The sequence below is a fragment of the Mauremys reevesii genome, linkage group 1 (genome assembly GCF_016161935.1).
Source record: "Mauremys reevesii isolate NIE-2019 linkage group 1, ASM1616193v1, whole genome shotgun sequence".
NCBI classification, from domain to species: domain Eukaryota; kingdom Metazoa; phylum Chordata; order Testudines; family Geoemydidae; genus Mauremys; species Mauremys reevesii.
This window is the reverse complement of record NC_052623.1, coordinates 272,770,656-272,781,151: the sequence shown is the minus strand read 5'-3', so window position 1 is coordinate 272,781,151 and position 10,496 is coordinate 272,770,656. Positions and strand designations below refer to the sequence as shown.

Sequence of the window (10,496 nt, the reverse complement as noted above, 5' to 3'; positions counted from 1 at the left end):
CTGCTCTCTTCAGATGCTGATTAAATAAAGATCTATAGCCTGTATCCAAAGTGGCACAGGTGTTGGGATCAATGTATACAAGATATCCCTAGATATCATCAAGATATCCCTAGATGTCTATAAGGCTCTCTTTAGGGCACTATCCTTTCCCCATGGGCAAGAATTTAAAAGCCTTTTCCTCACTAGGTCTGCCCTGTTTTCACTTTAACTGGGACAAAATGTAGTGATGTTAACAAACCGCTTCTCACAGCAGATTTACTCAGCCCCAGGAAGCCTGAGGACAAAGTAAACACTGAATGGGGGCGGGGAGGCAGAGGGAACCTATTGAGCCTGTGGGCTGAAGTCTGAAGCCATGTGGCCAGGGACCAGAGTCCAAATCCCTATAGCTAGAACCTGCTGCCTGCCACCCCAGGGCTGAAGTCTGTCTGACCCCACTGCCTCTGGGAAGGCGGGGAACACACTGGCGGCCTGCTCCTCCAGTGTTTGTGTTTCCAGAGGAGTGCACGGCACAGCCCCTGCTGGGAATCCTGGGGGAGGGGCCACTGCTTTGTCTCCCCAGCCCCCAATCACTGCTGAGGACGCTATGGCCACAAGAGAAGCCCGTGGTGGCCCAGTTTAAAGCCATTTAAATAGATACATAGACGTTCTGCAGGCTGGGTAATCTCTAAGGGTGACATGTTCCCCTCCTAGCTCTCCCTCTGTCTATAAACCACAGTGGGTCACACAAGGTGGTACAGGTATGAGGATCCAGCTGTCACAGCAGATTCCTCTCTTAATCTTGTCTTACTCAGCCACTGAATCCATCAGGCTTGTCTTTAACTACTTACTTTAAAAAACCTCCCTCAGACTCCTTCCCCCAGAGCTCTGATTGTCTCAACTCTCAAATGTGAATGTTTGGAAACTGAAATAATGCTTTCCCTAAATGAAAACTTATTATACTGCTTCAGAAACTGCCATGTCCTATTTATGGATATTTTTAGACCTCTGTTGCCCTACCCTTTGCACATGAACAAAGCCAGCTGATTCAACTAAAATCCACATGTCCTCCCTATGGCTTCTCTCCCTTGTGGAGGTGTATATGTGTAAAATAAAAATAAAAATTCGATGCCACATTATAAAACATGTGGGTTATATAACCAAATAGATGTTGCTGCCCTGCCAAGGAACAGAATTTTGGTCAGTATATTCTGTATTTGACTGAGGACACAGATGTTAGTACTGTGTTTATAGCATAGCTACTCATTTCAATACCATTTCCACTTAAACTGGAATGGGAACTTACTTTCTCTTACCTATAGTAAAACAGGCCATATTTCTGCATTGGTCCAGGCCATATTTCTGCATTGTATGTATTTGATAAGAAAAATATTAGATACTAAGAAAAACAGAAAACTTTAGTGATTGCAAAACATACTCTAGTTCACCATAGTAATGCTCAGCATATGTACGACACTTTACATTTCAAAAATCTGCATTAGGTACTGTTTTTTGTTTGATGGTAATATAACTTCAGACTTCTAATCATGTAAGTCAGGAAGGATCCCTAGTATGGGCAGAGTATGTAAAAGGTATCAAGATAGAGAGAGGTGGGATGGGATGTGTCAGGGGGAGGATAAATACAGGCACTCCAGACTGTAGTTTCTGCTTCAGGTTGCCAGTGATTTGCTATGTGACCTTGCATAAATCACTTAATCTTGCTGCTGTTTGTTACGCAGTAACAATGTGCTCAGTGCTGTACAAGGCAGTAGCTACAGACCGCTCCTGCCCTGAAGTAGGAATGTAGCTAGGAGAGCTACTATACTGTCTGTTGAGCACACTGCATGCTTCAGGAGGAAAGGGACAAGTGACTCTTTGGGGGCCACTGCTGCTCTGAGGGTATGGCTACACTTAGAGCTGTACAGCGCTCCTGCAGCAGCGCTTTGAAGTGCGAGTGTGGTCGCGGCGCCAGTGCTGGGAGAGAGCTCTCTCAGCGCTGCAGGTACTCCATCTCCCCGTGGGGATTAGCTTATAGCGCTGGGAGCCGCGATCCCAGCGCTGGGGCACTGTTTACACTGGCGCTTTACAGCACTGTAACTTGCTGTGCTCAGGGGTGAGAAAGTTGCAGCGCTGTAAAGCACCAGTGTAGCCAAGCCCTGAGACACAGAACTAATGCTTCCTGCTCATGCTGGCAGAGCTGCTCTGCTCTCCTGCCCAACACCCCCCCTACCTCTGCCAGGCATAGCCCTGATGCCCACCCCAACTCTGTGCCCCCCACTTGACTCTAGCCCCCCTCTCTCTGCCCACCCCTAGCCTGACTCTGCACCCCCTCACCCCAACTCTACACCCCTTTCCCTGCCCACCCACAACTATAGCCTCCTGCCCCCACCCTTGATAGCCATGACACCTCCTGCCCCCCCGAGACACTCCCCATAGCCCCCCAGGCAGGGGCACCTATACCACAGCCCCAGAGCTGCAATGGGGAACCCCTTTGCCAGACTGGACTTCTCGCTACAGTGAGCAGCCAGCCTCAACCCGCGCCGCGTGCTGCCGCGTTCCACCTTAAATCCCGGCCAGATCTTGCACTTCACCATCAGTAACCTTCCGCGGCCACCCGAGAGGGGGCGGAGCCACACGCTCATTTAAATAATACTGTGGCTGATTTGCATGCCACCAAGATGGCTGGCGTTCGGATTGGCCAGCTATGAAACAGCTCCCACAGCCGATCCCACAGAGGGGCGTGGCCAGTGATCAGAGGGCGGGGATGTGGGGCTCATTTGCATAACGGCCCGGCGCGTGCAGCTGGGGAAGGCGGCTGTATAGGGTTCTGTTTTTGAATCTGCGGCGGAAGCGGCGAGAGACGGCAGCGCGAGCCCTGAGGCTGCGGGGGGATTCACGGACACAGGTACAGCCCGGGCTGCGACAGCGGGCTTGTTTTGTCCCGACAGCGGCCGCATTTTGTCGCGAACCCTGCCCCGCGCCGCGGTACCTGCGCAGCGCGCATGCGTCGGAGCCGCAGCGATGCAAACGGGCGGACTGCATGGGAGCACGTGACTGAGCTCCAGTGCAGCCTCCTCCGCGCATGCGCGTTGCTCTATCCTGCGCTGAGGTTGCTGCAGGTGGAGAGTGGGTAATAAGGGCGCTTCCTTCTTCCTCACAGGTACGGGAGCCTCTCTGCAAGGGCTGTCGTGGGCCACAGGTAGGTGCCAGATGGGCGGGGCGTAGCGTAGCTGGGGCTCAGCACTGACTCCCTGAGGCCATCACTATTTAGGGAGCAACAAGCAGATGCCTCTGGCTCCTGCTGGGCGCAGGGGACTGGAAGCTGCTGCCACAGATTCCTGCCCTTGCCCTTATGCATGGGACCTGAGAAGAAGTTTTCCTGCACCTTGAGCTAAGAAGAGGGCTTGTGGGGAATAACCTGGGGGGATGACAGTAATTAGTGAAGGTGGCTGTGGGAGGTCAGTGATGGGTCAAGATGAGCAAGGTCTCAAAAGCAAGTGTTTCCAGGCTCATTTCTGATCTGGTAATATTATTATGCATGCAAGTGTTGATGCATTTATAAATGCCATAAACAAGGTCCTTGATGTCTTACTGATCTGTGAAGTGTCCAGGAGAAAATCATTCCTATTGTTAAACTCCTTAATACGTGTTACCACAAATATGGCTTTTGAAAATATTTTTGTAGCAGAGGTTAACTTAATAAAAATGAGGGCATTTCCACATTGAAATGGGAAAGTTGGCATAGCTATGGATTATTTAAGTTGCACCATAGCTATTGTACAGTAGTTTAGGTGAACTGAACAAAGAACAGAATCTCTGCCTCAAGTTTCAGTGAGGCCCACGTAGAACAAATGTGACACAGAACAAACTGCTGGGCAGTAAAATTGAGCCATAGCCTTCATACATAAAGCACAGGGTTCCAAGTTTTAGAATTAATCTTTTTAACTCATGTCCAAAAATATGATGTAATTTTGTACTTGGTACATTTAGTTGAGACATGGCAAGCATGTTAAAAGTATTGCAGTTGTCTTCATTCTTTATTTCTCCTAGTTGGTATATTTCTTCCCGATTACTTTTTTAGTGCCTGTCAGATATTCTAGTAAAGATATTGCCATTGGCTCTGGTATTGCATAATTTTCATCCTATTGTACTGCTCATGTGACTTGTTTGAAAACATTCTTCAAGTGTAAAGATGTAGGTTAAAATGGAGGAGGGGAACATAAACATTGCACACTACAATGGTGGGGGAGAGGCTGTCAAGCTTAAAATTGCTACCTTCATGCAGCCCCAGACAAACAACGCTTGTGTGTCTAGACATCATAATTAAGTCTGTCTATAATTGTCAGTAATCAGACAATACATTAAAAGTAAATATATAATTGGTCAATATCCTCAAGTAAATGTAAGTAAGCATAGCATTTTTATGAACTATGTACTTTCAACTGAATTACTGCATACAACAGTAGTACAGTACAACTTCCCTTTGTTGACAACATATTTTGAATTATTCCATAAATTCAAATACATCTTTGGTATCATATGTAAAATAACCTAACTGTTTCAAATAAAACTTCCACAGAAGTTAATACTTGATAGATATTTAGATTCTGCCAGGGATGGTTGGAGAATGTAGTTAATAATACTTGCTTAAATTTCGCTGGTCTCAGTAAGATATAGCGCCAGCTAAATAAATAAATTTAAATATAAAATTGATCAGAATGTAAACAATAAGCATTACTTTATCTAATCCAAGAATTTCTAGTATATGGTATTATGCGTATATAAAAAAAGCATCAGATTGAGGATCAGGAATTCTCTAGTTCTAAATTCAGTTCTGCTACTTGCTGTGTGATCTTGGGTACGTAATGTAACTTCTGTCAGTTTACCCATTTTACAGATGGGAATGATAATAGTTTACAAGGACGTTGTAAGGATTTGTTTGTTGACATTTGGATAGTGCTTTATACAGTTATTTAAGTTTCACAATTCTTTTTTTTTTTAAATCTTGCTGGTCATGGCAATATTTTTTACATTTGAAAACCTTATGATTCTTATACGTGTTGTAAATATCAAATCTTTTTTTTATGTACTCATGGATCAGGAAAAATGGTATCAGATGTTACTCCTTTGGAATTGCAACTAGTTTGTCATAGACACACACTAATATTAATACTGTATACGGAAACATCATTTTGTGTGTGTGTACAGTCATTACAAATAAGTCAGTTTTGTTTTGTTTTATAAAGTTGGGAGACCCTGAAGCTCAGACCAAATTGTGCTTATCTGTGTTTTTTGCAAAGAAGAATTACCGCTTTAATAGAAACTCATTTGCTTTAAACAGTGTAACAAATATGTTGTTTAAAGGGGACTAGCTAGAGATACTGAAGAAGTCCCTATTGTAGTATTTTGAACTGTTTCATGTGTTGCTGTGAACACTAATTTAACGTGGGTCTCTTGAATTATAAAGGACATTGGCTTTCAAACTTTTTTCATTTCGCAGACCACAGGTTGACAACCATTGTTTTATGGGAACAACAGCCTTTTGTGGACCCCTTAGACATAATCTGTGGACTCACAGGGATCAGCAGACAACAGGTTGAAAACCACTGCTGTGGGGGAAAACCTCATCAGAAGTTATGCTATTTGGACCTCTTAATTTCTCATATCTGAACCATTTAAATGGTTTTCATTGAAATATTAGTCCTATAGACTTGCACATATCCAATCATTTGTGGCTGCCACATTTAATCTTCAGTGTTTGCCAGTTCCTTCTACTATTAAGTTGTGTCCATTTCACATACTTGGATGTTAAACATCAACTGCAGTGTGTTAATTTCCCTGTTGGAAGGCCCTCTTTGTAATGTTTCCAGCCACCAAAAGCTTGGAAGCACTCACTCACACTGAAATGTCTGTTTCCCACTTGGTATGGGATGATGCTACTAGCCAAGTATTCAGGCTGGCTGTTTTCATTTTTAGGATTGAAAATTGTTGAAGAAACTTTATTAAAAAAAAAAAAAGTGGGAGGGGAATTTATTTCTTAGTTCATCAAAGCTTCTGTAATTTAAACATGTAAAACAAAACAAACTGAAAATTATTTTGTTATTAATAATTGTATTTGAGAAAAAAGATTTAAAAAAACTGAATAGTCTTTTCAATGTGGTATCTTTTCTTTAAAATGTTTTTTCCTCTGTTACAGAGAAGTATAGGCTAATCTAAAATAGAGAGAGCAGTTGTTATACAACATGCTAAACCTGTTTTTTTTTTTTTTAATTTTTTAAAAAGTATACTTAACCATTTCCCAAGGCCAGTTTTTCTATATGAAAAGTTAGTAATTAGGTTTACTACTGTGCTTACTAATCAATAGGAACTGCTATGACAAAAGTCTTAAGGATATTTACACTATGAAACTTAATAAGGAATATGTGTACAAAAAAGTACCATGCCAATAATTCACTATTATTGAAAATAGTTTGTGGTTTTAATAAGATTTCTCCATTTATCACCCACCTAATAATTCTGTTTTGTCCTCCAGTCTTGTGTTTATAAAATCATTTTGTTGTTGAAGTTACTATGATGTCACAAATTCAATATTACAACTTCCCTAAAAATCTAAAAAGAGAAAATGAGCTGTGAGATTTGGAAAAAACAGGTTTTTTCCATTAAAAAAAAAATTGGTGAAAGTGGCCAGGGGAGAATATTTGTAAAAGGTATTGTTGGATCTAACATTTTGAAAAACTTTGCTGGTAATAAAGTTTGTATGTGCTTGTTAAACAGCTGCCACCTCCTATGTCAGAGGGGGTTGTAGTGCATTGATGAGGAAAGTTTTTTACCTTAGTCTTTTTTATTTGTAGTCTGTAGAAGATGAATGTGTTATAAATATCCAAGTATATATAATTATGGCTCTGTGTGTGACAACGGATTTTCCATGCCTCTTTGAACTTGGCATCCTCTTGTGAGGCTGCCTACCAGCTTTTCTCAATTTACACAGCAATTGATAGTACATTAGGTATTTAGCACAAGTGAAATTTTATATATATGAGCTTCATACAAAAGGACCATTGATTTGACCCCAGTATAGCCATCTAGCCCAGTATGCTGTGTTCTGACAGTGGTCAATGCCAGGTGCTTCAGAGGGAATGAACAGAACAGGCAATCATCAAGTGATCCACCCTCAGCTTCTTTCAAGCAGAGGCTGGGGGACACTCAGAGCATGGTGTTGTCTCCCTGCCTATCCTAGCTAACAGCCGTTGATGGACCTATCCTGCATGAACTTATCTAGTTCTTTTTTGAACCCTGTTATAGTTTTGACCTTCACAGCATCCCCTGTTCTATAGATTGATTGCGTGTTGTGTGAAGACATTTTTCCTTTTGTTTGTTTTAAACCTGCTGCATATTAATTTCATTGGGTGACCCCTATTTCTTGTGTTACGTGAAAAAGTAAATAATATTTTCTTACTCCTTTTCCCCACAAGTGGAGATTTTATAGAGCTCTATCATATCTCCCCTTATTTATCTCTTTTCCAAGCTGAAAAGTCAGTCTTTTTAATCTCGCCTCATACGGGAGCTGTTCTGTACCCCAATCATTTTTGTTGCTCTTCTCTGTACCTTTTTTCCAATATGTCTTTTTAGAGATAGAGGGGCTAGATCTGCACACAGTATTCAAGATGTGGCATACCATGGATTTTGATAGAGGCATTATAGTTTCTGTCTTGTTATCTATCCCGTTGCTAACATTGTTAGCTTTTTTGACTGCCGTAGCACATTGACTGGATGTTTTCAGAGAACTTTCCATGACTCCAGGGTCTCTTTCTTGAATGCTAACCGCTAATTTAGAACACGTTTTGTATGTATAGTTGGGATTATGTTTTGAAATGTGCAATACTTTGCATTTGTCAGCACTGAATTTCATCTGCCATTTTGTTGCCCAGTCATCCATCTTCAGTCTTGTAAAAGCAGCAAAGAATCCTGTGGCACCTTATAGACTAACAGACGTTTTGCAGCATGAGCTTTCGTGGGTGAATACCCACTTCTTCGGATGCAAGCCGACTTGCATCCAAAGAAGTGGGTATTCACCCACGAAAGCTCATGCTGCAAAACGTCTGTTAGTCTATAAGGTGCCACAGGATTCTTTGCTGCTTTTACAGAACCAGACTAACACGGCTACCCCTCTGATACATCTTCAGTCTTGGACGCTGTGCTAGGCACTGTACAAACAGGCAACCAAAAGGCTATCCCTACCCCAGAAAGTTTACAATCTGAGTGTAAGAAATGGTGTCCACTCTGTAGCAGGAGTATATCTTCCAAAGCAATGGTCCAAAACACTTCTGCTTTGTGAAAGCCACCTTGCCTGAGAGCGTATTTAAATCCCCTTGTAGCTCATAGTTTTCCTTGGCACCATTAAAGAGAAACATGTGGTAGTTAAGTGCCTGAAGTTTGCATGTAGTCCTTGTTGGGCAACTAATGGAGTGTTTTATCTTTTTAAATAACTGTTCAGATTTGAATTGGCTGACATGACACTTCATGACTGAAATTTTTGGTAGTTAAACTTTCCTGTGATTATCAAGGCATGGTAGTTAACCCACATGGAGACCATTGCGAAATGTGGGCCTTGGTTCTTTTTTCAATTACAAAGAACTACTGTTTGTGCACAGCCAACTCCATGTGTCTACTTGATAAACTTTACGTTGTGCTATGATCCTGATATATTGAACTTTCTTGCAAGCCTTGATGTGACCGTGTTTGAATGTCTGCAAATGTCTTAGTTTTTCTTTTCTGACAATGGAAGCGGGGAAATTTAAGTTTGGCCTTAAATAAAATCTCTTATTTTCTGGAAGCATTGGAACATTGTTTTATATTCTCTAGAAATGGTTCAACCTCAGTCCTCATAAACTGATCATGAAATGATGCACTGATATAAAGATGTGTTGCAGAGAATGCATAAACATTTGATTTTTAAATGACAAAAATAGAACTGGACCAAAAAGCATGACAGAGGCAATTCACTAGCTTTCTAGAGTGCAAGTGTGACTGTAATATTACTGAGAGGGCCTCAAAATCCTAACACCAATATTTGTACTTCAAAACATAAACTCATGAACATCTCTAGTATGTTACAAAGTCCCCTCCTCACCAAAAAATGTACAGTCCATCTTGGCTCTTTTTTAGTGTAGTATGGTTGTAGCATCCTAAACAGAAATTAAGAGGAACTTCAGCAATGCACTGTTTTAGTCTCCTTAATTCATAATATGTACAAGCATATCATTAAGTTCAAAAAGTATCACATAAGATAATCATATGTGTGTTAATGAACAGGATGCTAGTAATTAGTAAAACTACTGTAAGTATTTTGTTTTCTAAATATCCAGAGTATTTGCTTCTAGCCATTGAAAGATAAAGTGCAAAACTAGTGTGTGATGAATACAATTGATATCCTATTTGAAAACTTTTCTACTGTACTAGAGAATGTAACTTTTTAAAAAGATGCTTGATTCTAGCGCACGCACTCTTGCTTTGTCACTTGTTTAGCACCACTGAAGTGCTGATTTTTTTTGTTTGTTTTTGTTTTGAGTGAGTTGTTTTTAAAATTGTAATTATGTATTTGAAAGCCGTTGACTCAGTTTTTTTAAAATACTGATTACTTTGATTTTCTGTCTGGACCACATGTATTTATTAGTATTAAACACGAATATTAGGTGTTAAATATGTAATTGTGGAAAAATCCAGAAACTATTTCCTTGGTTCATATTAGTGTAATTCTCCTTTACATTAATTTATGTTTAATGAGGTAGGTCTTAAAAAATATATACCAGTGTCCTGTCCAGCTGTGAAATGTTTTATTTTGAGTCATACATTCTGTAAATTAATAGAAAGGTGCCAATGAGTTACATCGACTATTGTGTCTTCCAGGCACAAATATATAAGGTCATATGAGAGTTTAATAAATTAGTTGGCTAAATATGAGTACATTCCTTCTGAATGTGTTTTTTTTGTACTCAGGTCAATTTGATATAATTATCTTTTGTTAACACTGAGAACTGAACATAGCTAACCTGCTGTAAGTGGACTGGGATTTGAAAAAGCAGAAACCATGTTTCCTTTTTAGATGCATTTTGAGAAAAGGATTTGAATAAATTGATACTTCATTTTTATTAAATGAAGTACAGATTTTACAACTGTAGTCATTCTGGACTGTTTCAGTTGACTGTTCAAGTAGACTGTATAATGCAAAGCTCAGTCATTTTGTCAGTAGGGTGGCCATTTTGTGCTGTTCTCCATTACACAACACTGCAAGGAGCCATTTTATGCTACAGCAATCTAGAATTTTTATAAAATGTGTATACTTACACAAACATGTATATTCAGTTTGAGACCATACACAGAAAAGTTGGTTAAAGCTGAAATTGCATCTTTAGCTATTTTAATTAAGTATTGAAGCACAGTTGAATAATAATAGTGCCTCCACTTATCCTTCACAGATATTAACGGATTAAGTATTGCAATACGTATGCATTCTTACCATA

The 10,496-nt window shown here is 40.5% G+C and overlaps 1 protein-coding gene across 3 annotated transcripts in view; it reads left to right on the top strand.

The window, feature by feature from the left end:
* Positions 1–2,759: 2,759 nt before the first annotated feature.
* The window catches only part of LOC120373759 (activating transcription factor 7 interacting protein), a 180,480-nt gene continuing 172,743 nt past the window's right edge, over positions 2,760–10,496 (top strand). The window contains exons 1-2 of one of the 3 annotated variants that reach the window (XM_039492622.1): positions 2,760–2,881; positions 3,137–3,175. The gene's annotated coding sequence lies outside the window, so the exon portion shown is untranslated. Of the gene's footprint in view, positions 2,882–3,136; positions 3,176–3,367; positions 3,500–10,496 lie in introns of those variants that run through there. The other 2 variants (XM_039492658.1, XM_039492650.1) reach the window with 2 other exon arrangements.